The 25,639-nt window shown below is 45.9% G+C and overlaps 1 protein-coding gene across 4 annotated transcripts in view; it reads right to left on the bottom strand.

Annotated features, from left to right (window-relative positions):
* LYPD6 (LY6/PLAUR domain containing 6) overlaps positions 1-22,436 on the bottom strand; it is a 32,320-nt gene extending 9,884 nt beyond the window's left edge. Inside the window, exons 1-2 of one of the 4 annotated variants that reach the window (XM_064435324.1) lie at positions 21,877-22,436; positions 21,320-21,730 (exon numbers count right to left, since the gene is read on the bottom strand). The gene's annotated coding sequence lies outside the window, so the exon portion shown is untranslated. Of the gene's footprint in view, positions 1-17,573; positions 17,706-21,319 lie in introns of those variants that run through there. The other 3 variants (XM_064435325.1, XM_064435322.1, XM_064435323.1) reach the window with 3 other exon arrangements.
* Between the last annotated feature and the right edge of the window lie 3,203 nt (positions 22,437-25,639).

Raw genomic sequence — 25,639 nt, 5'->3', positions numbered from 1 at the left:
GCCCTTTGCCCCGCCATGGTGCAAATGAACCATCGGAGGCCCCGAGCAGCAGCCCAGTTGCCCACTTGTCAGGTCTCATTAGGGAGGGGACATCTCAGCCTCGTTGGCACCGGCGTTGGGACAATGGAAGGTCCCAACCCTCCCCGGAGAGGAGGCCGGATATCAGGGCTCTGGAGTTAGGGGAGAAGTGTTGATGGAGGGGACAGTTATTTTTAAGGATGGCTTTGTCCCTTCTGTCCTCCTCAGGCTCAGCTGGCTGACCATGACCATGAGCTGGGCCAGCTGCAAGTTTGCAGTAAAAACACCATTCCAGGAAGGAAAAAAAGGGGGGAAAAGGGAGTCAGACACCAAATCTTCCCATACAAACACTCAGCCAAAGCCAGGCAGGAAGGAATTCCTGATTCATGGGTATTTCTGTGGTTCTCCTCACGCTACTATGGCACAGGTTGCGCTGTTCAGGGCCCTCCACCCTTCTCCCAGGGGAGACGGAGCATTTCCCTGCTCTCCCTGGATTTCCAAGGCAGTGGGAAGTTGTCTGGTTGGTGGGAAGTTGATGATTCTCCCTCACAGGATGACAATTCTGCTGACAGCTCATCTCAGCCTTCCTCCTCCATCCCCTCCTTGCTGTCTGGGCCACACCACCAAGTTGGTTCCAACTAATTTCATCCTGACATTTCCTCTTATCCTTCCCCTTGGAAGGGCCTCCATCTCAGAACTCCCTAAATCAACCCTTCCTTGAGTGAAACAAGCCAGCAAAAGCCAGGAAAAGTTCCCTTTCATTGGGCAGGAGACTTTGAGGCCTAAAGCAGCGATCACAGCCTGGCCGGGCAGCGCCATGTCTGAGGAACCACCGAGGCCGTTCCCGTTCTGCTGGCAGGGTCAGCTGGGCCATCCTTCCTCTGCCTCAGGGGGATTATTCCTCAGTGGGAAACAAAGTCATAGGACCTCCTGACAAGGCTGGAAGAGCTGTTCCTGGAGGCACAGTCTTCCCTCCAGGAATTCCCTCACGCACATCCCCAGTGTGACTTTCCCAAATAACTCCACAGATTTTCCTCCTGCCTTTCTTCCAGGTCACACAAAGCTACAGGTTGGACTTTCCACGACTCAATTTACAACATTTGGGTTAGGTTTTTTTTCCCCTCCAGCTTCCAGACCCCAGTCATCTCTCTGCCTGTGTCATCACTGTCCAAAGACAAATCGGAACGGCGATGGAATGTTTTCCATCTGGCAGCTGTGCTGGATCCCAGACAACAATCCCAAGGACTATTTGCAACTTCTCCAACTCTAATTGCCTTTTCCCTTGTTCTCACTTATCCTCCTCAGCCTTTTTGTGTCTATTCTATTTAATTCTTTTGGCTTCCACCACACACGTCAAAAGGTTATGAAAAAAACCTGGAATTTTTATGAATTGCCTCCAAATCCAGCTTTTTTCCACGTGTCATTTAGGGGATTTTCTTGGCAGTTTCACCCCAGGAATGGTTAAATGTGCGTCCCCCTCCCCATAAAATGGGATGTAGTAAAGCTCTTGTATCCAAGGAACCTCTCCAAACTCTTGCAGAGGGGTTCTCTGCCTCTCCTCAATTACAGCGAGCAAGAGTAATTAAACGATCAAACACAATTAGTGCACTAATTACTCCCAGGAACGTGGCCCATCTAATCGCCTTGCTGCTAATTACAAAGCCTGGAGTTCATTGAGCTAAAAGCCCCAGACCTGGGGAAGTGAAGGGGGGGACAATATGTTCCCTCTGACGCCGCCTTCCCTCGGATGCAATTTAATCTTTCACAGGATGTGATTCCAAGGTTATTTTACAGCCAGCACTTGGCTTCTGTTTTCAACATGAATCACTCATATTTTCAGTCCCACCAGTGAAACTTTTCTTAAATCCTTCCGCGTTTTAATGATTTGGGGTAAAATGTCACTTCCATTTACCCTCAGGATAGTTAGGCTTGAAAAAACCACAAGGATGGAATAAATATAATTTACTGGAATATCTAAGACACTTAATATTTGGCATTAATGATGGGAAAAAGGTGAACTTACAATTCAGCCACTCCATGATGTAAGAAAACATGATTTCTGCAAATTAATTGTCAAGCTGAGCAGGTGAAATATTCCAAGTTAGACATAATTCATTCCCATTTAACTCCATAAATGTGGCACAGGGATGCCACTTTTCCCTTCCTTTAAATTACATGGAATATTCAAACCCGTGACCATGAACACCTCTGAATCAGCAGGAAAATGGACATGGATGATCCAACAAATCATTTCAAGACCTATTCCTTGGTTTTTGCATGGCCTGCAATAGAGGCAACACGGGCAGAAGGCCTGGGGGGATGTGGGAGATCACGATTTTGCTCAGTTTGGGAATTTTGGAAGCCCCTCTGCACACAGGCTGACCTCAGTGCACAGAGAGCCCCCAGACAGCCCGGCTCCACGCAGATAGGATAAGGAAACCATGCGTGAGCACAGAAATCCTGGGATTTTCCTGCTAATAAGAAGCAAAAACCCCCAGTTGCTGAGTTCCAGTGGCCAAGGGGAGGACAGCAGCTAAATTATTCCCTAAATAAATATTTGAGTTCACTGGCGCAGCTGAAAAGGTTCCTCTTCCCAAGGCAGGGATGAGATTTCTGTGGATCACAGGTTGCCTTCCTCCTCCTCGGGAAACTCTGGTGGCAAAAGAAGGAAAGGGAACACCTAGGGAAGGAATTTCAGGACAGGGAGGCTGTGACTGCTGGTCCAGCACTGGTGACAGTGCTGGAAGGGGGCAGGGTGGTGATGTTCTGGGGACAAACAAAATGAAGTCCCAAGGAACAGAGTTTATGCATGGAATTAAATTTTGCTCTGGGTGGAAGCAGCAGTTGGGATCATCCTGGACCATCTTTCCTGCTTAAACCAAGCAAAAGCATCCCTGTTACTGGGAAAAAGGGAAAGAACATTGCAGTGTGAGCAAATAAAATGCAGCCAAAACAATGCCAAAGAAACAAAGGAAAAAAAAACCCAGGAGAATGTATTCCATGTTTATGACAAGAGCTGGAAAATTATCTAAGCTGCAACCAGGACATGAAACCTGTCAAGAAAATACTTTTCTAGTCCATGTTTCAGCTTGGCAGGTGCAGAGGAACAGCATTTTTAACAGAATGGGATGAGGTTTTAAGGTTAAATTTTTACTAGGTCAAGAAAATTGGGACAACCTTGGGAGCAGGAGAATCCTCAGTATTTTTAAAGGACCAAAGGAACAGCCCTGAGCCCAAGGTCACCCTGGGTAAACTCCTGGAGCATTTTATTTGTGCTACAGCAATATTTCAAGTAGTAAAAAATGACAAGGCAAGTCATTGGGGTGATGGGGAAAGTAGGTCTCCAAACAATCCCATCATTTTCCAACAGTCAGGATTCTGGCTCTGGCTGTGAGACTGTTACAGGGAATAATTGAGGGGAAAACCAAAGCAGAGCACCAAAGCTCCAAACCCTCCTGATTACAAAAATGAGTTCTACCCAATTAACCAAGCGTGCTCGGGCCAAATTAAACCCCAGCCTAGTGACATCTCCAGATCTAATTGGTGAAAAGGGCACCTCCAAAAGATATTTTCCCCCCCCCCGTTTCCCTGCAATTCTGCATTCAGTATCTTTGCGCCAAAAGTATTGATAAGAAACTCTTTGATTAGAGGCTGACGGGGACATGAAAGAGGGAGTTTGTCCCTCCTGCGCCAAACTGTGCTTTAATAAAGCCAGACATCAATCTGCACCATTGTGTCCCCGCTCTCCTGATGCCTCTCCGGGGGGATTTGTGACAGTTCCTCTGGGACATCACCTCGCACATTTGCCATGCTAGATTAGGCACCGAGCCGCAACCGCGCGGCGTCCGCCCGAAACGAGCTTTGTGCAGCGCCACGGCTCAGCCCCGCCAACGTCACCTCACCCAAATGAGCTTTTATTGTTACGAGCGCAGCCAAAATCTCAGCCTTTTCCCCTCTGAGGAGTGTTTTGACCCATCACTGATTGCACTGTTATTATTCCTTTCCTCTCCTCGGTTATGCGATATTAACAAATCCCGGTTTTCCCAATTCCCGCTGTAAAGCCGTGTTTTTCCCCCAAATAATTTAATGTATACATGGAGCAGTTAACGAACACCATGTGTCATTTTTCCAGCCCTGGACACGCAGGGATGAGGCCATGGAAGGGCTCCCTTCCCCTGACAGTTCACATAGAGTTCACCCCATTTTTTATTTTGTGACCCGCACGTGGATTCCCTTTGGCAGAAGGCACCAAAAATCCAGGGAAACCACAAAAGGAGAGGACACTTAGGAGGACAACACCTCTGCTTTCTGCATTTCCAAATGGAACATCTCAAACCAGGCTGGAGAAGATGCCACAACAACCCTCACGGAAATAACTGGGAATTGGGAATGGCTTGGCCATTCCCAGCTCTATAATTCCAACATCTCCGTAAAATCTAATGACCAAGGACCCGAGCCTCGTACAAGGATCCTTTAGATAAGTACCTCGTTCTCATTTTTATCTCCATAAAGTAGCTCATATTTGTGTGAATCCAAATAAATGAGAGTTTCTTGTTCTATTTTATAATTTCTGCTGCCACTCTTTGCTCCACAAGGACTGTAACAGATTTTGTCCTAAATCTCTTTGCAGAAATTGCCATAATTAGTTATATTTAAAGAACAAAATTCAGCTGATTTTTTATTTTCTATCCTGTGACGCCAAATTTCAGATATTTTTCTCCAAAAGCTTTAATCAAAGTTATCCTACTCCAGTTTTAATTTGTGCTTTATTTTGGTGTAAATTAGAAAAGCTACATATCATTAAATAATATAAATAAACCCAAATGAGAACTGATTAATGTACTTTCAGCTGTCTGGTTAATCCACGGAGTAAACAAGTCCTTAATTCATGATGATTTTCATTTGTTTTTCCAGAAAAACAAAACCCAGCAGAACCCAAAACAAACCCTTTGCTCCATAAGAACTTCCAGTGTTATTTGAATTCCAAGGCAAATTAATTGCCACTTTTCCTCCCAGAAAAAGCTATTTAATTCCTTTATTTTTCCAATCTGGTGATGAGAAAAAGGCTAATTAAGAGAAAACTCATCCCCAGCACGATTGGAAGCTGTAAAACTCCATCCCCATTTAGGTCAGTGCCCCCAGGATGGTTTTCAAACTTCCAACACCACAACGAGGGGTCTCAGTGGATATTCCTGAGATGGAAATTTTGGATTTCTCCCCGTTTTTTATCACATAAATGTCCTGGAAAGCCGAGTCCTGGTGCCTTCCCACAGAAAATTCTTGTGCAGAAAACCCTTGTGCAGAAAGTCATTCCTTTTTGATTTGATTACGTCATTACAATTTACAGATGGACAAAATGCTCTGAATAACTGAATTCATTTTAATTCATTTCTCTGATGCTAAAATGAACAATTTTGCTGTTCCAAGTTCAGTTTGGAGGAAACTATTTGTGAAGTACATTAACTGCAGAAAACTCCAGGAATAAAGCAGGGACATTTCACTCCCCCAGCACCCATTTCCTTGTATATTTAAATTTTAATTTAATTTTTACACAAGTTTATTACCCTCCCTGCATTTCCCTTGTAGATAAACACTGTCAAGCAATTTTAATGTGTTTTTATCACATAATGAACCATATGGGCATATCAAAATATTATAATGAAAAACCCTGTTATGTTCCACAGCTAAATGGGAAAATATTCCCGTGATCCATAATTGTCTGCCAGCAGGTCAGAAAGCTGAGGAATAAATTTATTTTTAGTAAGAGTAAATAGATAATTTAATATTTATTTAATAAATAAAATAAACCAAGCTACTCAACAGTTGTGCCAGCTCTGAGAACCAGGCTCTCATTCTAATGGATTTCACCCCAAAACAAACCTTATAATTTTTAAGCAACGTCACAAAAGGATAACTTTGTTGTTGTTTTTTTTTCATTTATTTTGGGGGGTTTTAGGGTTTTTTTGGGGTTGTTAATTGTTTTTTTCATCCAATTGTTGCTTCAACCCACCAGAAATAATTCCCTGGAGCTCATGGATTATTTGCTGTGTTTATTCAGGGTTAACTGCCAATAACAACAGTGCCCAAGGACAGAAAAAGTGAATTTCCTTGAAACTACAGTGCCTGGATAGTGGAATTTTTTTCAAAACAACAGCATTTTATTCACAATAAGCAGAATATTTCTGTTTTGTGGCAGAAATAATGCTGGCATGAATAAAACTTCCTAAAAGTGGGCTCAGATGAAAAGGGGTGGGAAAATAATTGAGGATCTTCCTGGAATGTTCACGAGCTAAATCCTGAGGGTGACAGGGACAACACCCAGTGCCCATGAGAATGGAAAACGCTGAATTGGGTAATACAGAAATAAAAAATGAAAATAAACAAAAAAAAAACCAACAAAACAGGGGAGTGAAGCCAATAAACACACCCAGGAGCCAGGACAAAGGGCTGGACACTGCCTGAGATCAGCAGGGAAAGGGAGCAGGAGCTGAGCTGGGAAAGGGATGGGATATGCAGGATGGAGACAATCCCAAGTGCTTGGAACAATTTTGATGGAATCCCAGACTGATGTGGGTTGGAAGGACCTTAAAGATGATCCCATTGTGATGCCTCAGGTTCAGCTTTTCCATGTTTCAGGCTCTGTGCTGCTTCAGTGTGCAGTTCTGAGCTTCACACGAAGGGTTGCTGAGCTCTGTGCACAGAGCAGGGACACAAAACAATTCCTGCTCCAGCTGGGCACCAAGGACAAATGATCCCAATCCCAGCCCAGGAGCACAAAGCCCGTGGGCTGCAGAGAGAAAAACAAGCAGGGTGGGACTGCAGGGGCTGCAGTGGGGTTGGACACTGAACTGCAATGTGCACATGGAGCAGAGCTGAGCCCAGGGAGAGACCCCGGCAGCGCTCGTGCATTTTGGGGCCATTTGGGTTCATCCTGGGGGCAGCCCTGGCTGGGCCCTGCTGCTGCCCGAGGTGCAGCCATGGAGGAGATCCTTAGATAAATCCCTGTTTTAGCTCTGTTCCAGGACAGCCTTCTCAAGGCATCAATTCCACCCCTGCCATGGCAGAGACACCTCCCACTGTCCCAGGCTGCTCCAACCTGGCCTCGGATGCTTCCAGGGGCAGCCCCAGCTGCTCTGGGAATTCCATCCCAGTTCCTCCCCACCCTCCCAACCTCCCATCCATCCCCACCCTCTGGCAGTGGATGCCATCCCCTGGTCCTGTCCCTCCATCCCTTGTCCAAATTCTCTCTCCGGCTCTCCTGGAGCCCCTTTAGGCTCCACATCGCTTTCCACCTCACCCCATAACCAAATGAGGAAAACAGAAGCTTTTTGTGGCACATCAATTAAAATCAAGCCCCTCCTTGGTGTTAATTAGACTTTAAACCTCTCCTCATCCGCCCTGCCCCATGCTAGATCCCAATGCCTCATCCCCTTGGCATTACCAAGTCCACTTTCCCAAGGTTTTTTTGGAACATCACCAGGAATTCAGGAGCCTGCCAGCCCTGAGATGTTATCTTACATGAAGAATCCCTCAAAATCGTGCTCCAACTCATCTGCCTCAAACACTCACCTCCAGAACACGCTAAAAGCACAAAAGGTTTCCAAACGGTGCCCCCCTGGTTTCACCATGGCTTCATTTTCCCTCATGAATCACCTGGAATTCCACAGGCCACAATCCATAACTTTCCCTGTGTCACTGCTGACGCTTTCCCTGTGATTTATTGGTTTGCATCAGATCTGATCTCCGCTCTCATCCTGCCCCAAATTCGTGGAGGAATCCGCGTCTGACCAGGGAAACGTTGAAAATACACAGATTTTTCAGCTGCTGGTTTCCCACAAATTGGCCTTTTCTGCCAATTATTTCCATGCTGACAGTAACAAACACCACTGTAAATAATGACCCTCCAAGGGCACTCTTCCTGCTTTTCCTTGAGAGAAAAGAGGCTTCCAAGAAAATCATTCCACAACACTTCCATGTTTTACCACAACAAACACAAAGGAATATTTAAGACAAAATAAAGAAGTCTAAATTTAAAATATTTGAACCAAAGCTTGGTATGGTTTTGTTTCCCTACTCAAGCAATATGCTGACATAATTATATTTTACTATATTTATTTTTTAGCTCCCTAAGGATTGAGAAATGACCTCCAGAATGGTGTAGGAATCTTGGGAACACCAAAGGATTGCCCCTGGATCAGCACAGCCTGTGCCAGATAGAGCAGAGAACCCAACCTGCCCAGTCCACAACATCACAGAAAAGAAAAAAAATTATATTAAAACAGCCTAGATTAAAGCATGATGAAAATTTGCTCCCTAAAGCCAACAGACTAAATAGAAAATGGGCTGGAAACTAAAAAATCCCACTGGTCCAGAGGATACATGGAAACAAGTGCAATAAAAGGAACTCCAAATTATTTTTTGTGCCACTACTTTAATAAAATTTTTTTATATGTTCACTGAGGCCTCATGGAAAAAAATCAATCAGGTCAGGATGGCCTTTCCAAGGATATTATAGATCCAAATATAGATTACTTCCTAATATCAATGACCAGGCTCACCAACAGACAGTCTTTGGCACTGAAACACTGCTTTAATTTCCATGATGTTGAATTATGTAAATATCTCAAAGAAATAAGGGAAGAAAGATATTTAGAAAAAGAAATTTTCTTCTTTCTGTGAGCACCAAGCACTGAGCACTTCCAGCCAACTCAGGAGTGAGATCAGCTCTGGTCATGGTTGGAAATGAAGGCCTGGAGTTGGCAGTGCCAGTGTGTCAGAGCTGGTTGCAATGCTTATATATGAAAATATTATAATTTATTGTTACATCTAATTGCATATTATTATAATTATCCTATATTTTAATATCATTATTCACATTATAATATAAAATCAAGGAATCATGAATGCTTGGGTTGGAAGGGACTTCACATTCATCCTGTTCCATCCCCTGCCATGGCAGGGACACCTTGCACTGTCCCAGGGTGCTCAGAGCCCCATCCAGCCTGGCCTTGGGCACTGCCAGGGATCCATGGACAAGCACAACTTTGGGCTTTAAACTGAGAGAGAGGAAGATTAGATGGGATATTGGGAAAATATCCTGTGAGGGTGGCGAGGCCCTGGCCCAGGGGAAGTCAGGAAGATTTGCTAAAATATTTCAAAATAAATGACTCAAAGACCAGGTGGAAACCTGAAATTCCCAGGAGCAGACACTTGAGCTGCTCTGTTTTCCTTGAAACCAGCAGGAAAGCTCCCACTGGCCTCAAATCCCAGCTCCAGAGGGACACCGAGGCCCTGAGTTGGGGATGATCCCTTGTGCAGGCTGCCCTGGAGCAGAGGCTGGACAGAGCTCCAGAATAAAGCAGGGATTGATCCAAGGATCTCCTCCATGGGTGCACCTCGGGCAGCAGCAGAGCCCAGCCAGGGCTGCCCCCAGGATGAACCCAAATGGCCCCAAAATGCACGAGCGCTGCCGGGGTCTCTCCCTGGGCTCAGCTCTGCTCCATGTGCACATTGCAGTTCAGTGGCCAACCCCACTGCAGCCCCTGCAGTCCCACCCTGCTTGTTTTTCTCTCTGCAGCCCACGGGCTTTGTGCTCCTGGGCTGGCATTGGGATCATTTGTCCTTGGTGGCCAGCTGGAGCAGGAATTGTTTTGTGTCCCTGCTCTGTGCACAGAGCTCAGCAACCCTTCCTGTGAAGCTCAGAACTGCACACTGAAGCAGCACAGAGCCTGAAACACAGAAAAGATAAACCTGAGGCATGAAGGAGAGGAGCATCCTCCTGCAAAGGCTGAGTGGAGCAGGACCCAGACCCTACAGAAATCTCAGAATCCACCCAAAATCCTAGCCCCTCCTGCCCCCAGTGCAGCTCTACACACAAACTTGTAGCTGAGGCCACAGCTCTGAGCACCACAATTCCTAAATTAATTAATTTGGGTTCCCAAGCACTGGAGCCCAACCAAAACAGTCCCATCTCCTCCTTTGCCATCCAGGTCCCTCATCTTCTCCATAAAAAACCCTTCACAAATCAAAAAGTGATTTTAAAATCTACCTTTCTGTAGAGGACAGGGAACCAAAGAGCTCCAGAGCAGCAGGTTAAGGTGAGCAGGAGCAAACCAGGGACCAGGGCCTTCCTGAGCTCCTTTAAAGTCACCCAGCAGTGGGAGGAGCACCAGGAATTAATTAGGGAACAGTTTCCCACCTCTGCTCAGGTGTGTGCTCTTTGTTTACCTGAATCACCTGACCAAAAGCATTTCTCCGGGTCAAAATGTCAGAGAAATAAATTAAAAAAAAAATAACAAAGAGAAGTTTGAACAGTTTGGTTTTGTGTTTATAATCCACGCCTTCTCCTCTATGCAACAGAATTAACAGATAAGCAGGAAAAGTCTCATCCCTCCACAGGGAATTTGTTTCTTCCACACCTTAAATCCTAAAATTTTGCCCAGCTTGGCCATGAAAATTCCTCAGAATAGGAAACAATTAATGTTTTAAGTCTTTCTTTTAGAGTTTTTTAGTACATAATAACTTAAAAATACCAAAAAGGAAATAATAAAGTAAAATTCCAAGGCCAGGTTGGACAGGGCTTGGAGCAACCTGGGATAGTGGAAGGTGCCCGTGGCAGAGGCTGGAATGGCGTGAGCTTTAAGATCCCTTCCTAAATTTATGTAAGGCAGCCATAAATATGAAAATAAATATGAAAATATCCATTCATTCACCCCTCATGGCTCCAATTTCCTGATAAATGTGGAGGTGGAGGCACCACTCTGGGAGATCAGGTGGATTTTCAGCCCCAACAGCCAAGGAGGGAGCAAAACCCAGAACTTCCCCCCCCAGTCTTACTCATCCTCTGGAATCCTGATCACAGCTCAGAAAAATTCATTTTTCACCTCAAAGGGGAAGAGAAGAAATAAAAAATGTGCTGTACAACCTTCTCCTGTTATGACAGACTTGCAGATACTTCACATTTTTCATTTATTATCAGGGGCTGGTTTGTGGAGCTCCAAGCCACGCTCTGTGCCAGATGTGAGGTCATGGAGCTGAAGTTCTGACTCCCTGCCAGACTGAGCTGTGATATTAAAAGAAGCCAAAATGAGCTTCCTGTGCAAAACTGGGAACAAAAGAGCATTTTTCCAGTGCTGCCCTGAGGGTTCACAAGATCCTCAATGTCCAGCTCCAGGCACAGCTCCCATCTTATCACCCATCAGCACGGAGCAGGAACCCCGTGTGGGCTCTTTGGGGATGTGTTCAAATCAGGGCACAGACACAGAGAGGCTCTGGCAGAAGCTCCCAGCCCAGCCATTCCCAACGAGCTGCTTGTTTCCCAAACCTGGAGCCCATGGAATGGGGTGGGAGATGCAGCCTCCAGCCACAGCTGGACACACAGTGGGGTGGTTTGGGTGGGAAGGGACCCGGGCATCATCCAGCTCCAGCCTTGACACCTTCCACCATCCCAGGCTGCTCCAGCCTGGCCTGGGACACTTCCAGGAATCCAGGGATCCAGGGGCAGCCCCAGCTGCTCTGGGAATTCCCAATTCCCAATGTCCCACCCATGCCTGCCCTCTGGCAGTGGCAGCCATTCCCTGGCTCCTGTCCCTCCATCCCTTGTCCTCTCCTGGAGCCCCTTCAGGCCCTGCCAGGGGCTCTGAGCTCTGCCTGGAGCCTTCCCTTCTCCAGGGGAGCATTCCCAGCTCTCCCAGCCTGGCTCCAGAGGGGTTCAGCCTTGGGGCATGTCCAGGGCCTCCTCTGGGTCTGCTCCAGCACCTTCTGATGTTGGACCCAGAGCTGGAGGCAGCTCTGCAGGGGGGTTCTCACCTGAGGGATAATCCAAATTATTATTAATCATTATATTAATATTAATTATTAATCATTATTATTAATCACCCCAGGATTTGCCACAGAAGGTTCCACCTATGAAGGGCTGGATTCAGGAGATTTCTCACCAGCAGCCAAAGACATGGTGGTGGTGATGTTTTCTCTAAGCAACCTCAGTGCTCAATTTTACACATCAGAGACCCAAAACCAGCTCAGGAAGTGCTGTATTATCCAGTCGGGTGAGCTGCAGGAATTTTGGATTTAAAAGGGACAAGCAGATATTAAATTCTTACCCAAAACACTTCAGAATAAAATGAAAAATCCAACAAACAGAGCTCAGACAGAGCCAAGGGCGCTGGCCCAGCCCTGCCAGATCCTGCTGACAGCTGCTGGAAGCACAAGGAATCTTTTCAGGACAGATCACCTTGAAAATAATCCTCCCTCCAGAAAGCTTCTGATACCCAACAGCATAAACTGTGCTCAGAGAAACACAGGAAGGCCTGTGAGGAAAAATTTCCTAGGCAAAGCAGTCATAATATGAATTATGGAATGGTTTGGATTGGAGAGAACTCTCTAATTCCAACCCTCCTCTGTGGATGTTGATCAGAAAGAAAACCTGAAGATAAACACTGGCATCAATGAACACAATTATCAGGAATTTTAAACTAAAAAAAACTAAACTGAATTTAAACTAAACTCAGTGGTTTGGAAATGCTCTCATTTCCTGAAGATGCAGGATGCAAAGCAGCAGGCAGGTGTGGGATCAGCCTCAGGAACGAGGCCTTCACTCTCAAATCCATCAAACTGTCCTTGGGACCACAAACACCAGTGGGAATTTGGATGTACAGTGCACACTTTTCATTTTTCCACCACCTGAGAGTTTAGGAAACACCAAAGTGTTCCCTTCCTCCAAGGAAAACCATATTTTACTGCAAGTCACCACGTTTTTAAAAAGAAATTACAGATGAAGTGTGTGCTAAAGCCATCCCCACAACTTGCCCTGTTGGGTAATAAAAGCTCAGTTCCTCTCCTTGACTCCAGGCCAAGAATCCATGGGGAAGATGCTCCGATGTCCACAAAACTCTGTGAAAATCCCACACTTTATATAAAGATGTCGCAACATATTTGTCCCAAGGCATTTTTCCATTCACACAAAAACGTGGCTGCAAGACTTAAAAACCCCTTCCCACAGAGGTCTCAGGTGTTTAATCTTCCCATAAAACATCCCATGGATTGATCCTGGATGCAAGGATAAATAACCTGGGATTGTGACTGGAATTGGAATTATCCCAGCAGCAAGTGTGGTTATAATGTTGATTCTACTTTTGGGACCTCAACATAATTTTCACGTGGCATCACACGGTTCCCTTCATGGTTTTGGCAGCCAAGCCAGGAAAATCCCTTCCCAAAACCCCCTTGGATTCCCAAGGAATCCAACTGAAAATGGGAAAAAGAAGTGGCAGACGCCCAGAGCTCCACACCTTGCACGGGGACAATTTGGTGCAGGGTCCAAAGCACCCAACCTGTCCTAATCACCTTGAGCTCATTAATTCACAAAGCTTTGGCCCAACTCTCGGGGCTGGCAGATGATCAAGCTCTTAGTGGATGCGATTCAAACTAATCCACTAAAAGGCATTTAATTCCAGCGAGGAAATCAGGACTTTTCAATTATTAGAAGTGCTAAAAAGTTTTACTGCCAGCAGACTTTCAAGGTGAGGGGAGAAACAAGGCCCAGCTCCATCCATGGGGGTTTCCCACCTCAAATCCCACCACCAAATCCCACCCCATGGCTCCCCCAGTCCCCTTTCACTGCAGACAGGGAAAAAAGCAACTGGATCCAGCCTGTGCTGTTGCTTGTTTTCCCCTTTTTCATCCTTCAGATCCCATTTTCAGTGTGGTTCCCTAGGGAAAAGAGGATTTTGTCAAGTTACACAACTTCTCACTTGGATCCATCAGGACATATTGCCAGGCTGGAAAGGAAGGGAAGGTTGGGAAGTTAATGAACATTCCGTGATGGGAACATCCTCCAGCTACCTCAGCCAAGGAAAGCCTGCACTCCCATCAGTACCTCACTAGACACCAAAAAACCCAAAAATCCCAAAATCCAACAAGAAAGGAAGAGTGAAAACTTTTAAGCATCCCAACAGTGGAAAAAAATTGGAATTACAAACCAGGATAAGACCCAAAGTTGTAAAAATCAGCTTTCACAGACATGGGGCTTGAGGTATCCTCAGAACCAGGAATGTTGCTGGGAATTTGCTCTTAAACTGGGTCATGCTCAAGATTTTTATTTTGCCAGTTCCAAAAAGCCAAGGCCTTGTCTGAACACCAAACCCAACAACACCAAATGTCATTTCCAGATAAAATATTTTAGTGGATGTAAAACTCAAAGCAGGTAAATATTCATTCATTTAACAACACTCTTGGTTGCCTCAATTAAAATTTGCTCCATAAAGCAATTCCACAAAAAAAATGCTCCTGAGGACAAAAAACACTGAAAAAACCACCTCATTAATTTTCCCACTTGAATATTAGATGTAAACCCAAGGTAGGAGCTGTTCAAAATCTCTGTTATCTGGGAAAAATAAGAAGATGTTGATATTAATTTTTAAAACATTGTTAAATGCCCCAAAGATGCTTTGTACCCTATTAAATGTTTAAGCAGAGCATGGCTTGGTATATAATGCTGAAAACAACTTAATAGCAGTGAAACTTCCATCCTTAAAATGCAAAAAAGCTGAAAAAACAACTTTAAAACTTTCTCCATCCTTGAAGGCCAACTGACCAATATAGAGATGTATGATGTATTTGTGTACAGGTTTTATAGAGTTATAGGAAACAGATATTTCAGATGGATAAAATAGATATTTTAGGTGGACAAAATAGATATTTTAGGTGTATTTTTGGTATATTTATCTACTCATCACCCAGCAGAGACAGGAGGTAAAATGAGGACGACAAGGCCACTTAACCTTTCCTCGCCATGTGAGGAACCCACAACGTTTTCACTTCCCCCAAACCTCTCCTCCTTCCTACCCCCATGGATACCCCAAAAAACTCTCATCCACCAAACAACCTCCTTGGAAAACACCTCCACAAAACCCCAGCGGGCATCCCAAGGCTCCAAATTTGGTGTTTATGGATGGCTCCCAGCGCTGGATGCCAACCCCGCGCTCACCCTCTCCTCCAGCGCCGGCGCCGCCCTCGCCGCCCCCTTGGAGCTCCCTGGAGGGGGCTGGAAGCTCCTTAAGAGCATGAAGACATCTCAAGAGATTTTAACTCCTAATATCTGCAGACTGGCATCTGCTTCCCCGGCAGTTTAGCCCCAAATGTACGTCTGGGAAGAAGGAGAGCCCTAAAAGCAGGCGGGATTTCTATGAAATCCAGCCCTGCACTGGTTTGCCTTTAGAATCTTGTTATACGAGCACAAGAATCCCAGGAAAACAAACTCCTTTTGGAGAAATATTGAAGGTTGGGAAGGGCTGGTCGTGCACAAAAACAAAGAGCTTGGTTGGTGTAGCAAAAATAAAACATGCAAAATTAAATTCAACCCCTTAAAATATTTAAATATAGATAATAACACAACAGAATAGGCCAAATTTGTATAAAAACAGAGTAATACATTAAAAAAAAATCTAAAAAAATCTTAAAGCTAAAATGGTCTATTTTATTTCATATACTTTCAGATATTATTTCATATACTTTCAGATATTTTATTTCAGATTTACCACAAGCCTTATGTGGGGAACACTCAAACAAATATCATTTCCACAAACACACAGATCAACTCTAAATAAACTGCACGTGCAGAGCCCCCATTAAATCAATATTTGGGCTGTGGAATTAAAGTGCTGCTGTTTGGGATTCTGGCCAGGAAAGCCCACGAGACCCCATGACTTGAGCAGCAGATGCACAGAGCGAGGTCTGGAGATGCTGACATTTCATCAAGGGCTCCCATTCTTCTGGGGACAAGGGCCATTGTTCCCTGCGCCACCAGGGCTCTTTGGGAGCACTGCTGGAGCACATCTGCCCAAATTTATTTTATTAATACGTTTTAATAAGTGTTTCTTCAAGGTTTTTTTAAGTGTTTTGTTCAAAAATAACTCCTGAAGAGTAACCTGACGGAATTTGCTTCGTTTATTCAAAAATTGTGTTTCTTGATGTGAAACAACAAATAAATTAAAATCTGCAGGAGCTGGCAAAGAGAAATCCAGGGGTTTAAAAAAGAATATTTTGGTTTTTTTGTCCTTCTCCTTCCTACCATCCTCATTTTCAGGTGACTTTGTGTCATGTATTTATGGCATTAATCCACCTTCTCCTCCAGACACAAAATATTTACATTAAAAATCCATCCCGCAGCTGATTAATCTCCAAAAATGAACTTGTCAAGCCCTTCCCTGTGCCAGCCAGACCCAAAAATTCCTGATTTCCATAACAGGAGCATGAATTTTGTGGCACAGAAGGACCAGGAGCTGAAATCACCCCGCCTGCACTCGAGGAGCAGAGCTGGCAAACACTGGACTCACCCTGCGAGGGATTCCAGCTGGGAATCTCTGCCTGGACCAAGGAATGACAACAGTGAAAGGGAACGGGGCCTGAATTAAAAATTCCTAACTATTTCAGAGGAGAACATAATCAGTAAGTAAATACATTAATTAATAAATAAGGACTAACAGCAGCAGTTCACGAAATTTCCTGAGAAAAGATATTTTTGAGGGCTTTTAAAAAATTGCCTCAGGGCACTTAAAACACACATTTAATAAGCTCAAAATGAGGCAAGATTAGGAGTGTGCAGCCATCAGCATTTCTGGATATAAACCACCAGGAAAACACTCTCCTTCCATGACTTCCCCTTTTCCAGAGTCCTTTTATTCCCTGCACTGCAAACCAGTCCTGAATCCCAATCATTTCCTCTGCTAATCTGCTTTTATACTTTTTATTTTTTTCTTTTAGCACTTAACTCCCTCCTCGGGACAAACCCCAGGAATTCTGCAACCTGCCTGCTGCTGAAATATTTCCATTTTTCCAGCCAAATCCCTGCAGTATCCACAGGGATCATCCCACAGCGAGTCAGGCACCTGCCTGAGAGTCGTAATTTGTCTGCACAGCAGCTCAGGAGATGAAAGCAGAGCCACACAAAAGCTCAGGCTGACTGATAGGAAATAATTGCAGCCAGAATTCCATGAGAGGAATTTATGTTATTCTCTTAAAGGCACTCGTAAAAGAAGAGAATGCAAAAAAAACCCCAAAAAACCTACCCAGAATTTGATAAAATACAGGAATAATTGGCATTAAACAAATAAAAGACGTAAAAGGAAAACATGATAAAATTTTAATTATAAGTGAGGTAATTCCTCTTATCTTTTCCTATCATAATTAGCAGTTCCTGTAGAATATTTAGCAGTTTATATAGAATATTTATCAGCTTATATAGAATATTTAGCTATTTATATACTGTATTTAGCTATTTATATGGCATATTTAGCTGTTTATATAGAATATTTAGCAACTTATATAGAATGCGTAACAACTTATATAGAATATTTAGCTATTTCTATAGCATATTTAGCAGATTATATAGAATATTTAGCAATTTATATAGAATATTTAGCATTTATATAGAATATGTAGCAATTTATATAGAATATTTAGCTATTTCCATAGCATATTTAGCAATTTATATAGAATATTTAGCAATTTATCTAAAATTAGGAAGCCCCTGGAAGGGCTTGCTCAGGAATACACACCGGTGGAGCAGCAGGAGGGCTATTTTATGTCATCATCCCAAATCCATCCCAGCTTTGCGGATTTCCTGAGTTTTCCAGGGAAGCCAAGCCCGGGGAGGAGGCGCAGCTCCTGCCGAGAGCATCTGCAGCATCCCTTGGGAGAGAGCCCCACTCTTAAGTCCCTGCCCTGGCACTGCTGGCAGCCCCATAAATGGGAATATTGTGGATTCACAGGGAATCACTGAGCAGGGGCTGAGCTGGGATCACGTAGGCACAACTGGGCAATAAACAAATGGCCGTTTATACTGGATTTTTCTCCCGTTTTAACACGTGCCAAGGGATAAACCGTGGGTTTATTGGGTGTGCAGATGTCCAAAATAGATTTTTATGGGGTTAACAATACTTTATTGTTGGTGGGGAAGGAGTCCTGCCTCCAGACACACATTTCTCCTGTGAAGCCCATAAAATTTCCACAGCGGATTTATAAAAACTCAGCCAGGGACAACAGAGTGGACGGGGAAGAGCCCAAATAGCAGCCCTGATGAAAATGATGATTATTTCTAGGAACATATGGCCACGGAGGGATAAGGGCTCTGCTCCTCTCTGAGTAGGTCACACCACACCACAAGAAACACAGAAAACTCACCAGGGGCAAAATGGGCCTGGGACAGGGAAAAAAAAAGAGGAATTATTCACTTAGTAGGAAAAAAGATGGATTTCCAGCAAGCCTTGTTGTTCAAGCTACCAAAAAAAAAAAAAAGAATTCAAAATAGTTTTTAAAAAGTTGTGGTATAATCATGGGGTTTATTTGTGCTTTTGCTCTTGCTCTCCCATTACGTCTTGTCATTCAAACTACAAAAAAAATCATGGGATTCAAAATAGTTTTTAAAAAGTGGTGGTATAATCAAGGAGTTTATTTGTACTTCTGCTCTTGCTCTCCCATTACACCACAAGGAGGGATTGTCTGAGGTAAAATCTCTCCAGAGTGGCAGAGAGCCACCAGAAATCCTACCTTGCCACCTCCTCTCAGTGCTGCCACCGAGCCAGGATCTCTTTCCAAAGGCAGATCCCAATCGGCAAGGCAGACACGGCACCTTTCACCCAGGGCCTGCCCCAGCCGCCCCAGGGCTGAAATAACAGTTTGTTTTCGAGCTAAATGAGTTCATTTTCACTCAATAGGTCTCCCTGAGTGAGTTTGGTGGAGCCAGACCATCAGCAGCAGCAGCAGACACTTCCAGCTCTCCCCAGAGTTCTCCACGGCCGAGCTCGGCCCTTGGATCACTTGACCCCAAGGACTCGCTCTGCCCATTCCATCACATCAATCTGACAGACATGAGGAGCAAAACGGGGCAGGAAGAGGAGGGGGGTCAGAACTTCCTGCCCTCAGGTCCTAAAAACCATCTTGAGGGATGTCCAGTGTTCATTTTTAGTGCTCCTTAAACCCCTTTGTTCACCCAGGCCATGAGAAACTGGATCGATCGACAAATCATGGGATGCAACTTGGGTTTCCATTGGGAAACCCCAGCCCTGCTGACGAGCAGAGCTGAAAGCAAATAATTTATTCCGTTTCCATGCTCCGTTGTAACTTATCCTTTACTTTTACACCAGAGAGTGGCAGGAAATCAGCCTGGAGATCAGACACGCGAGCGCCAAATAATGGAACCAGCGGATCGCTGACACATAAATAAAGTTTTAGATTTACAGGGAACAAGCCTCCCACTGTAGCACGGCCAGGAGGACTTTTCAGATGTTTTTGTCAGTGCTGGCCTAAAAAATAAATCCAGTGGGAATGGGAAGGGTTGGATTCCCTCCCTGCTGGCACCTCCTGGGGCTGTAGGGAGACAGCGGGGTTAGACTCGAGGGCAAGCCTGGTTAAATCCAGTCCTTGGTGTTTGCATAACTAATGAGCGAATGTTGGGAATCATTTTATCCCAGCAGTCCTAATGAGCTACATCATTTTGGGATCATTTGTCTCACTGAGGATTTGTTTCAGCTCGTTCTGCCGCCGAGAGAACACGGATCTGGTGGAGAAACCTCATCCCCACTCCTCGTCCCTCTCAGAGCTGGACTCTGCAAGCTCAGCACTGACCACAACCAGGAAAAAATATCAAAATTTGTATTTTCCTGTGCTGCTTGCAGCACTGGTTGCAGAGGGAACGGCACCACTGAGTTTCCACAGCAGGAAAATAGCGCACGGCTCTGAGATCCGCGGGATTGGAGCGCGACGCGGAGCCAGCCTGACCTCCTGACACCACCAGCGCCAGCTCTGAGCCAGCCCGGTCCTCCCATCTCCGTGCAAAACGGCTTTTCCACAGCAAGAAAAGCAGGGAAAAATCCAGCAGAGATTGTTCTGAAGGTGTATTAACAGTCACACCGGGGATTTCCACCCACTTCCCACTGGGATCCCTGTGGTTTACACCAATTCCCACTGAATAAGCTCTCTGAAGCGGCAGAATAATTATTTTTTTTATATAGAAAATGCATTTATTGTGGCAGTTCTGCCCACTATCCATCATCCCAGCAGCTGGTGTGGCCTGAAAAATGAATCTTGAAGTGATTTTAAAAAATGAACCGCAGCCTGGGCTCCTGACCCTGGAAAAATCAACCAACGTGGACTACAAATGATGGATATTCCTGCAGGGACTTACACAATTTGGGCAGGTTTTCATACCTGACTGTGTCCATTGCCAAGTAAAAATTCCCAAAATGTACGAGAAATTATGTGGATAGAGAAAACAATTATCCAGCTCATTGTATTGGCAAGTGATGTTTAGGAATAGAATGTAATAATTATTAATAAAGTAATAATTATTAAGAAATTGGTAATATTCCCTCCACTTAAGCAGGAAAGAGCACATACACCAGCTACAACTGGAAACACAATTATTTATCTATGAAATTCATTTAATCTTTAATTTAATTAAATCCAAAGCTAGGCTAGGTGGGGCTTGGAGCAACCAGTGGAAGGGCAGGGACTGGAATGGGATGAGCTTTAAGATCCCTTTCAACCCAAAATATTCCATGATTTTTTAGAGAGTAGTGGTTTTAATTAACAGGGAAGAAGAGCAGGAAGCTCTTTAGCAGCAGCATCAGCACCGTGACTCTCTTTCACTCCCAACAGATATAATTATTCCCTTTGCATTCATTCGGAAAACAACTTGTGAAGAGCCCCATTTCCATAAAGAGGCTCTCAGAAAAAGAATTAAAAGCAGTGATAAGCGCAGTCCCGGGCTCCTGCCAAGCCCCAGAGCCCCGCTGGGGAGCGGGGCAGGACCAGCCCGGCAGCGCCTCCATCGCCTCCCGGCAGCCAAAAACACCCGCAGAACCCTCTCCTGCGGCTGTGACCCCAAAAACCGGGAATTCGGGGGAGAAGGGGGTGTTTGGAAGGGAAGGGCGGGTTCCAAACACGGGGGGCTCCTGGAAAACCCCCCCGGGCTCATCCCGGGGCTCATCCCGCGGGGAGCCGGTCCTGCTCCCGGAGGGGAGCGAGGGGTCCCCAAATCCGGCTGGAACGGCCGAGCCAGAGCTGAGCCAAGGCAAAATGGACATTTTCCCTTTAACCCCGCACAGGCACGGGTTTGTTTTGCTAAGCACGTGCCGACCCGAGTGACTTCTCGACTAAAAAAAAAATAATCGCTTTTTTTTTTTTCCCGCTGTAACAATGGAGAAAACAATAGGGAAAAGAACGGGGAAAAGAATAGTGAAAATAATAGGGGAGAGGGGTAGAAAGAAGGGGTTTGGGCGATTAAACAGAGAGAGGGACGTACCTTTGCGGCACGGATTTTCCAGGCGCTGGCTCAGGGATTTTCCATCGCTCCCTCGGCGGCCGGGGCAGCCCGGGAGCCGGGAATGCTGGAGCCGGGAATGAGGGATCCGGGAGTGCGGGATCCGGAGATGCGGGATCCAGGGATGCTGGATCCGGGAGTGCGGGATCCGGGAATGCGGGATCCGGGGATGCGGGATGCAGGGATGCGGGAGCAGGCTGGGCTCGGCTCCCCGCCGGGGCCGGCTCATGGAGCGGCAGTGCCCGCTCTGCTCCGCCGGCAAGGCGAGATTAGGATCTCCGGCGGGCAGGGAATTGTGCTGAGCTCCGGCTTTCCTTCGTGCTTCATTAAAAACGAGATTTTATTCCGGGCTGGTGTGGACAGATCAAACAATCAGCGGGTTATCCTGCTTGCCTTTGTTCCAGGCGGGGAGAAAAAAAAATAAATCTGTGGATAGCAAAGGATGAGTTCAAAAGCACAGGGAGTTAGCAGCCGGGGAGGAGAGGAATCCTGCGAGCCATCCCAGAGTGGAGCACAGACATTCCAGCCGGTGGGATTACCTTATTCCCGATTTTCCGCTGCTGCTGCCGAGGGTCGGGGGGAGCTCCGGCTCGCTGCTCCAGCCGGGAGCGCCTCCCGGCTCTGAATCACCGGGAAGAATCCCAAATCCCAGCCCAGAGCTCCGCAGAGCTTCACCCGAGCACAGCTGGGGCTGCCGGGCTGCGGGGCTCCATCCCGGGCCGGCTCCCAGCGCGGTTTGCTATCTCTGCTGCTCGCAGGTTTTGAGCACCTCAGTGAGGTTTATCACGGCTGTGTCCCGGCAGGCTGAGCTCAAAAACCCCCACGTATTTCCAGAGCATGACATCACATCTCAGCTCGGCTAAGTGGCTTTCAGACAGCAGGCGATGCCCCCTCCCTGAGCATTCCGAGATAAAAACGCCGAGCAAGGGTGGTTTGTACACGCTGGGTGAGGTTTAACAGCGCGACTTAATTCATTTCGGGACGTTAATTAGTCATGCAGAAAGTATTCAAAACACCAAGTATTCAAAACACCGAGTATTCAAAACACCGAGTATTCAAACCAGAAAATATTCAAACCAGAAAGTAAAGTATTCAAACCAGAAAATATTCAAACCAGAAAGTAAAGTATTCAAACCAGCCTAAGCACCAATTCATTAAAAAAAACCCCAAACATGACTATGAAATCAGCGCTGGCTGCCGGCTGAGCTGCTCAGAAAGGCAGGAATGCTCTTGGGAGAAGCTGCAGCGCCTCTCTCCCACTGCCATCCTCCCTCCCAGCACACAAATCAGGGGGCACCACCGGTCTTTCCTGCTCCCTGCTGCTCCTGCTTCCTCTTCCAGCGTTCATGGGAAGAGCATCCCCACAGTGGAGCCTCCCCCAGGCAGGTTGAGATTCTGACCTCTGGGTTTTGGGCGCTGCCGCGCGTTCTCTCCTCTGCATGATGCCATTTGTCATCACAGCGTCCCAAAATATCCTGGGCTGGAAGGGATCCACAAGGATCATCCAGTCCAAGCCCTGGCCCTGCACAGGATTCCCCAAAAACACTTCCTGGGAGAGGTGTCCAAACGTTCCTGGAGCTCTGGCAGCCTTGGGGCTTTGCCATTCCCTGGGGAGCAGTTCCAGTGCTCCACAACCCTCTGGAGGAAGAACCTTTCCCTAAAATTTGCTCTGTTGACATAAGCATTGATCACTCCCTGAAAAAGCTGCAAAGTCTGACTCAAACCTGTGAGTCAGAAAATTAATTAATGAATTACTTTTACTTAATCACAATTAATATCTTAATTAATCACAAAATCACATTAATCACAAAATTAATGAATAAATCACTTATTATTTACCTACACGGCATCTCGGAGATGCCCATGTTTTCCTCTTAGGGTTACTACAGCATAAATATTAATTTTAAAAATTCCTTAGGCTTTTGAATGAGAAATGCTGTGGAATTGAGCACTGAGTCAGGGTCAAGGACAGACCTCCTCAGACCACCGTGTCCCAAAATTCAGATAGAGGATGGAGGGTGGAGGACTTGAAAAAAAATAGTGGAATGAGGCCTGGAAGAAGAGGCAATGAATCCAAAGTCTTGGGAAAACCTTTGAAGGAGTGAGGAACAAAGCTCTGTGAGGGCAGGGAAGGATCCCTGTCCTCGCCCTGCTGCAGGAGCAGGGCCGGGGTGGTTCTGGAGCAGGAACTGCTTGGGCAGGAGATTGAAAAGGCAGATCTGGGTGTCAGGACTGAGTCAGGGCTGGGCGTGGAGCACCAGAGCTCAGTGCTGAGCAGGCACTGGGATGGAGAGGGCAGGAACTGGGAATTCCGCGTGGGAAAGAAGGAACAGCAGCCCAGTGACAGGGCATTGCTTGGGCCAGGAATTCCAGAATCCAGACTGGCTTGGGTTGGAAGAGACCCTGAAGCTCATCCCATCCCACCCTGGGACACCTCCCACTGTCCCAGGGTGCTCCAGCCTGGCCTTGGGCACTTCCAGGGATCCAGGGGCAGCCCCAGCTTCTCTGGACACCCTGTGCCACGGCCTGCCCACCCTCACAGGGAAGAAATCCTTCCTAAAATCCAACTTAATCTCCCCTCTTTAAGTTAAAGGAAGCATCTCCCTGGATTTTATCAGGTGGCAGCTGTGGAAGTGGCTGAGGCACAGCAAAAATTCCGTGGTTCACTACAGAGGGAGGTGGCAGCCGACCTCATCCCAAAAATAGATGGGCAGGGAGAGAAACCTCCTTTCAGAGATTGAAGAGTGCAACAGACCCTGAGCATTGCTAGCAGAGGGTGGACACCCTCCTGACTCAGCTCAAATCACCCATCAGACCCAAAACCTCACCTGACATATGGGATTTAATAACACACCCTAATTATCTCCATATTTATCCCCACAGATCCCATGAACAGAACAGAACAATCTGTCTGCTGCTCTCACAGCCTATGAATCATCCCAACAAATCAATTGTAACAAAACAAAGAGGTTTAGTGAAAAGGAGCAGTGAGACAGTGTCAGGAAGATGAAAACTTCGACAGAAACCACGAAATCCCAACCCAGAATCAGGATTAGAAGGGCTGCAAGTCTCAGAGAAGACTACAAAAGCCTCGTGGTCCTGCAGGGAGATTAGGAGGTCAAAATGTCTCATTGAGAAGGTTCAGAGCCATCCATCAGACCCCAAACCCTCACCTGATGCACAGGATTTAATAACACACCCTAATTATTTCCATATTTATCCTCGTGAATAGAACAGAACAATTTGTCTGCTGCTCCCAGAGCCTGTGAATCATCCCAACAAATCAATTGCAACAAAATAAGGAGCTTTGTGAAAAGGAGCAGTGAGACAGCATCAGCAAGATGAAAAGTTTGACAGAAATCACAAAATCCCAACCCAGAATGAGGATTAGAAGGGCTGCAAGTCTCAGGGAAGGCTACAAAAGCCTCGTGGTCCTGCGGGGAGATTAGGAGGTCAAAATGTCTCATTGAGAAGGGGTTTAGATGAATCAATTTATCCCATCAGGATCCCCAGGAGGGAACCCCTCCCTGCCTGGGTGTGCATGCACAGAGAGATCTCAAACCTCTGTGGGAAACCCCGCTGTGAAAAGAACTCATAAAATCACGTCAGTCATGGAGTAAACTGGGAATCCTTTTAAGACTCCCATACAGAGGTGAGGATTAAAGGAGTAATTGATGTCAAGCATTAAAAAAACAAAGAGCTGGGTGATTCTTTGGGAAAGACATTTCTCTCTTCTCCTCAGGAGCAGCCAAGCCCCACGTGCTGAGTCTGAGCCCTGGTTTGGGGTGTTTGGGGCAGAACAGCCCAGGAAGGGTGGGAACCCTGGCTGCTGGGAATTTCAGATTTCTGTGCTGCCAGGCACTGACCCCAGGAGAGCTCTGCACTGACCTGAGGCCGTGGAGAAGCTTCCAAAATGGAATGACAGAACTGGGATTGTGGCTGTGGAGTTTGGGTAGAAGTGTGTGATATCACAGGCTGGGAAACTCAGAGTTTAAGGGTTTAGAATATAGTGATAAATATAGAGCAAGGTGGAGGTTTTGGGGTGGAGGCTGCTCCTTCTTCTTCACCTTCTTCTTCTCCTTCTTCTTCTCCTTTTTCTTCTCCTTCTTGTTTTTCTTCTTCTTCTTCTTCTCCTCCTTCTCCGTCTCCTCCTTCTTCTTCTCCTTCTTCTCCTTCTCCTTCTCCACAGGTTTGGGTGGTTTTGTGTAATTGGATAAAAAGTCCACACTGTAGGCATGGCTGGTTGGTTATTGGGTTAAAAGTGAAAATAATTGAGGTGTCATTTCTTAATTGGACAATTTA

Source organism: Passer domesticus, chromosome 10 (assembly GCF_036417665.1).
Source record: "Passer domesticus isolate bPasDom1 chromosome 10, bPasDom1.hap1, whole genome shotgun sequence".
NCBI classification, from domain to species: Eukaryota; Metazoa; Chordata; class Aves; order Passeriformes; family Passeridae; genus Passer; species Passer domesticus.
Note: the sequence above shows the minus strand (reverse complement) of the source record. Positions and strands in the feature narration are given on the sequence as shown.